This window comes from Heliangelus exortis, chromosome 11 (genome assembly GCF_036169615.1).
Source record: "Heliangelus exortis chromosome 11, bHelExo1.hap1, whole genome shotgun sequence".
In the NCBI taxonomy this organism is placed as follows: Eukaryota; Metazoa; Chordata; class Aves; order Apodiformes; family Trochilidae; genus Heliangelus; species Heliangelus exortis.
The window spans coordinates 10,526,284-10,532,283 of record NC_092432.1 but is presented as its reverse complement, the minus strand read 5'-3'; positions in this window follow the sequence as shown (position 1 = coordinate 10,532,283).

The window sequence follows — 6,000 nt, the reverse complement described above, 5'->3', positions numbered from 1 at the left end:
GTAATCAAACAACTCATAGCACAATATTTTCATATGTGAAAATTTTGAGCTGTTTTGAGTACAGGAATAGCGAAGTTATTTAGCTTGGAAAAACAAATCAATCTAATAAAGCTGCATCTACAAACAATTGACACAAGGTGGGGCTGTTTTTCTTGCCTTGTGGAAGCACTGCCCACTCAAATCGTGTAGCCGGAGCCTCTCTATTAAGGGCTGGCAGTGTAAAGGCAAATTACAGGGTGAATAGGTACTGTGAAAAAACAGTCCTTTAAATCTACAATCAGCAAATGCCATTTCTCTGGAAGCATTGCAGGATTAGGTATACCTGGTTGAAGTGCACCCATAGGTTCCATTTGTGCATTGACTGCATGGAGATCGTGAAGTAAATGGTACTTGCCAGATTTCTTCTTGATTACGAAAATGGGAGTATTCCAGGGACTAGTGGATGGCTGTATATGCCCTGTCCTAACTGTTCTTGCACTAGGGCACGTGTTTGCAGGAGGCTTTCTCTTTTTAGCAGCCACTGCTTGATCCATACTGGCTCTTGAGACAGCCATGTCAGTGGGATCGGGAAAGCCCAAGAAGTGACCGCTAGTAACAATGGTCCTTTGTTACCAGTAGAGCACCGATCTGTCCCAACACATCTCTGCCGAAAAGCGCTTCTACATTCTTGGGCAGTGGCACGATAGTAACGAACAAGGTACATGTACAGCCATCCACTGTAAGACAAACTTTCTGTATGCTGCGTCTTACTTGGGCGGTGCCGCCTACCCCTTCTACTCCAGACAGCATTGGGGCAGCAGGCCAACAACGGGGCCAAAATTGTTCATCCACAATAGTGATATCCGCCCCTGTATCCAGTAATGCCGTAAGGCGACACTGGTCCTGCTGACGTTCTAGCAGAATTGGTGCTTTAGGTCGCTGGTCCATCGGGAGGCAGAGTAGAGTCACTTCTCCTGTAGAGCCAAACCTTGCTGCTCCGCGGGTGAATGTCGGAGAGGCAGTAGCTGCATCAGTCAATTGCTGTGTCAGAACCAATTGGGCGATCCAACTCCCTTTTGGGATCATCATAGGTGGGGTCCAAGTCATGGCTACAGTACAAATTTCTTCAGTACAGTCACTGGCTATTAGTCTAATACAAACAGACCCTTAAGTCCGACAGATGATCGTCCTAGCAAGAGGGGTCCACATCGTTTTCCCCCGTATTTCACCAGACCGGTGATGCCGGTGGGGATCTTCTGAGGTTTATTGTCAATGAAAGTCACGTCTATTGCGGTTGCCAGGTCCAACCCGAGACTCCCACTGGTTGCTGGATGGAGGGAGGTGGCTGGTTGTAACTGTCTGGATGGGACCACACTGGAGCTGCAGTTGGGGTCTTCGCACCGCGGCTTCTCGCGCTCTTCAACCCGTTTCCCGAGCGTCGGCAGGCTTCAGTGGCATGGTTGTCCATATTACAGCACTGACACCAGACCTTAGATTCTCGACACTGTCTTCGGAAGTGTCCACTACGACTGCATGGAAAGCATTTATTGTTGGAGCCTTGCCATTTTTTTGAAGCACCAGTCAGCCGTAAGGGAGCTAGGGCTGCAAAGGCTTGAGTTTGGGCTTGCACTAAACCTTTCCCTACACTCTGCACTGCCTCAATTAACATTGCTTGAGCTCCTACTGGCATTTTTACCAGGTGCTCAAGCATTTCCTCAACTGTTGCTTCTGCCGGCATAGTTGCAATAACATTTTTTGTAGGAGCATTACTATTTTCTAACACACACTGGCAGAATAAAGCACCTTTCTTCCACTCAGGCACACTAGCTTGGTTAAGAGCTTCAGTAAGTTTATCCACAAACTGTGCAAAAGGTTCCTCTCTCCCCTGCTTAATTGACATATACAATGGGCTATAGGACGCTTGTACATTGCCCTGATCATCCTGCATATATGTCACGGGAAAAGCTTGTGGGAGTGCTTGTATATCTGAGCACAGATCATAATCTTTGTTATGAATAGCCTCCTTCTCTACCTGTAGCCAATTAACTCTTGAGATGGAGCCAAACCGTGGAATGCTGCCCAAATGTGATGTATCAGCACAAGCTAACTCCTGATGATGATAAGCAGCTGTCTCCTCCTTTAACTGAACAACTTCTTCAGGAGACAAATCATCTACTGTTTCACCAACTAAATGTACAGGGGGAGCAGTAGGGAGAGCAGATGGCTCAACTGGTGTCTCAGTATTAACATCCTGAGTGACCCATATAACCATCTTTTCCCCTGTCGGGGGACATGGATTATAGTCAACTCCTAACTGATGTTTCCCAGCAATTGCTTGCCCCTCTAAGGTAGCAGTAGCTACAGCAGCAATTTTCTTTTCAGCCTGATAGCGTTGCAAACAAATAATTACTGAACACCACGGCTTCATTAATTTGCGAGCTGTCTTGTCATCATCTATTACCTTTTGTAACAAGATGTCCCCTAATTCTCTCCATTCTTTTTCATCAAATAATCTAGAATAATCAACAAACAACTGATGCGCATGGCCATATACTGAAAGTGCCGCTGGGTCCTTTTTTAAATCTATGTTCTTTACTGCACGTTTTTGTAAAAAACAAATGAGTAAATCTAGGTCTACTTTGCATTCCATTGGTGCAGCCTTTACCTGTTGCAAGCCGGCAGCCCTAACTCCCGGATGGCGAGCCTCCTCTTTGTCCGCTCAGGCACGAGTCGCCCTCCTACGCCAGCGTCAGGACGACTTTTTGCCCATCGATCACTGCTATCGACGCTGCTCCAGGCTCGTCACTCCTCAGTTAGGCGAACTTGGGTATTCTGGGTCTATCGAAGTGTCGAAATGTTGAAGTGTTGAAGTGTTGAAGAGTCAAAGAGTCCCTGTTCAGGCACCACTTGCCGCGAGCAAGGAGGGAAGAGGAGCAGACAACCAATAAGACTGATAAGGAAGCTTCATTTTATTGCCAAGATATCTCAGTTTATATACAAACAAGTGTATCTTTACTAAATACACGGCACTTAGTGATTGGTTATTATGCGATGACCGCACTCTTAACTTTAACGCTAATTGGTTAATTAATAGCAATGATCACATACAGGTTAGCATAGCTCAGCATAATTTACAAGGCTACCTTGTCTTTTGTAAAACAGCATTGTCTTACAATAGAGTTAAAACAGCATAGGTTTGTAAAACAGTATAAAATAGCATTGCCTAAACATAACATTTTCTGACTACCAATATTGTGTATTCATAACCCTCATGATACATTGTTTAGCTCAAACAGCTCGTGGCCTTGCTCTATAAGCCATTCCCCATCACTAATCCTCACATAGAACCCTACCCACAGCACCAAAAACAATCAGGCTACGGGTTTGCATTTTACAAAAAACCTCGAATCTACCAGCCCGCAGTGGCCTGTCTCCACTGTTGCTCAATGGGGCTCCCAAAAGTCCGAACAATTGGGACTGGCAAACCAATGCAAAGAGTGCACACTGAAAACTTTGGCTGGCCCTAACTCTCACATGGAACCCTACCCACAGCACCACCAACAATCGGGCAACGGGTTTGCGTTTTACCACAAACCTCGAACATACCAGCCCTCGGCGGCCATTCTCCACTGTTGCTCAATGGGGCTCCCAAAAGTCCGAACGGTCGGGACTGGCAAACAAATGCCAAGAGTGACCAAAGAAAACCTTGACAGGCCCTAACCCTCACATGGAACCCTAGCCACAGCACCACCAACAATCGGGCTTCATGTTTGCGTTTTACCACATCGAATCTCAAATCTCCCAGCCCTCGGCTGCCACTCTCCACTGTTGTTCAATGGGTCTCCCGAAATTCCGAACGGTTGGGACTGGCAAACAAAAGCAAAGGGTGTCCAGTGAAAACTTGGCTGGCCCTAACCCTCACATGGAACCCTGCCCACAGCACCACCAACAATCAGGCTACGGCTTTGCGTATTACCACAAACCTTGAATCTACCAGCCCGCGGTGGCCTGTCTCCACTGGTGCTCTATGGGGCTCCCAGAAGTCCAAACGATCGGGACTTTCAAACAAATGCTAACAGTGACCACTGAAAACTTTGGCTTGCCCTAACCCTCACATGGAAACCTACCCAAAGCATCACAAACAATCGGGCTACGGGTTTGCGATTTAACACAAACCTCGAATCTACCAGCCCTCAGAGGCCACTCCCCACTGTTGCTCAATGGGGCTTCCAAAAGTCCGAACAATCGGTTTAGGGTTAGGGCTAGGGTTAGGGCTTAGGGTTATAGGTAGGGTTAGATTAGGGTTAGGGTTAGGTTTAGGGTTTTGGGTTAGGGTTAGGTTAGGGCTAGTGTTAGGGCTAGGGTTGGGTTAGGGTTAGATTAGGGTTAGGGTTACAGCTAGGGTTAGGGTTAAGGTTGAGATTTAGGGCTAGCGTTTGGAATATCATTCCTTAGGGTTAGTGTTAGAGTTAGATTTAGGCTTAGGAATATCTTTCCTCTCAGTTACTGTGTCAACTAGAAATTGTTTTGGCCATATGTTCTCTTTTTTTAAATCTGCTCATTTGGAGAAAAATAGCCTTGGGAATATTGCAAAGCAGAGGAAACCTGTGGCCCAGAGGCACTTATTATCACGCGTAGTATCTCCCCACGTCAAGGGAATCAGGAAACAATATTCCCATCTGCTTTAAAATTTGAGGGTGCCACAGCTTTTTATCTCCCTTGAAGCTTTTCTTTCAAGAAATGTGATGTTGGGAGGTATTCCAGAGCGAAGCCGAGAAGTGAAATCTGGACATTACTAGAGCATTAGAAACGCTCCCTGTCAGTGTTTACAGAGAGAGCAGCTGTTTCAGGCAGCTCTGCAGTTTAGATGTGCTCCTTTGCATAACGTGCCGTAGGTGTGTTTCGAAGCAAAAGCCTCCCGGCAGCTCAGAGACAATGCAAAACGCTTGTAACATCTTCTGACCTAAAGGGAATCCCTAAATAGTCACATCAACTGCTTTAGGCTTTGAGGGTGCCACAGCTTTCTTTATACGTGTCTCCTAAACTTATTTCAAGGAATAAGATCTTGAAAACATTTAGTGAATCTGAAACTAAAAAACAACAGAAAATATCTTAGAGCTCTTAATAAAAGTTAAGGGGACAGAGGAATATGGGAATAGCATTCTTGTAAACTGGTTTCAAAGATTAGGGTTAGCTTAGGGTTAGGGCTAGTATTAGGGTTAGGGCTTGAGTTAGTGTTACGGTTTATATTTAGGGTTAGGGTTTAGGGCTAGGGTTATGGTTAGGAATATCATTCCTTAGGGTTAGGGTTGGGGCTAGTGTTAGAGTTAGGATTACATTTAGGGTTAGGGTTTGGGTTTGGTTTAGGTTTAGGGTTAGGGTTAGTGTTAGGGTTAGGTTTAGAAGTAGGGTTAAGGTTAGGGTTAGGTCATTAGGGAGTGTGTTGTGTGTAGGGTTCAATGTTAGTGTAAGGGCAAGCAAAAATTTTCAGTGGCCACTCTTTGCATTTGTTTGCCAGTCTCATTCGTTCATACTTTTGGGAGCCCTATTGAGCAGCAGTGGAGAGTAGCTGTCGACTGTTGGTATGTTTAATGTTTTTGCTAAAAAGCAAATGTGTAGCCCAATCGGTGGTGGTGCTGTGTGTAGGGTTCCATGTGAGGGTTTGGACCAGCAAAAGTTTTCAGTCGTCACTGCATTGTTTTGCCAGTCCCATTCTCATGGATTTATCTGAGCTATAATTGGTAAGACTGGGAGAGTGGGTGCTGAGGGCTGGTATATTCGAGGTTTTTGGTAAAATGCAGACCCGCAGCCTGATTGTTGGTTGTATTGTGGGTAGGGTTCTATGTGAGGGTTAGGGCCAGCAAAAGTTTTTAGTGGTCACTCTTTGCATTTCTTTGCCAGTCCTGTTCATTCGGAGTTTTGGGAGTCCCATTGAGGAACAGTGGAGAGTGGCTGCTGAGGGTTTATATATTTAGGTTTTTGATAGACCACAAAGCCGTAGCCCGATTGTTGTTGGTGCCG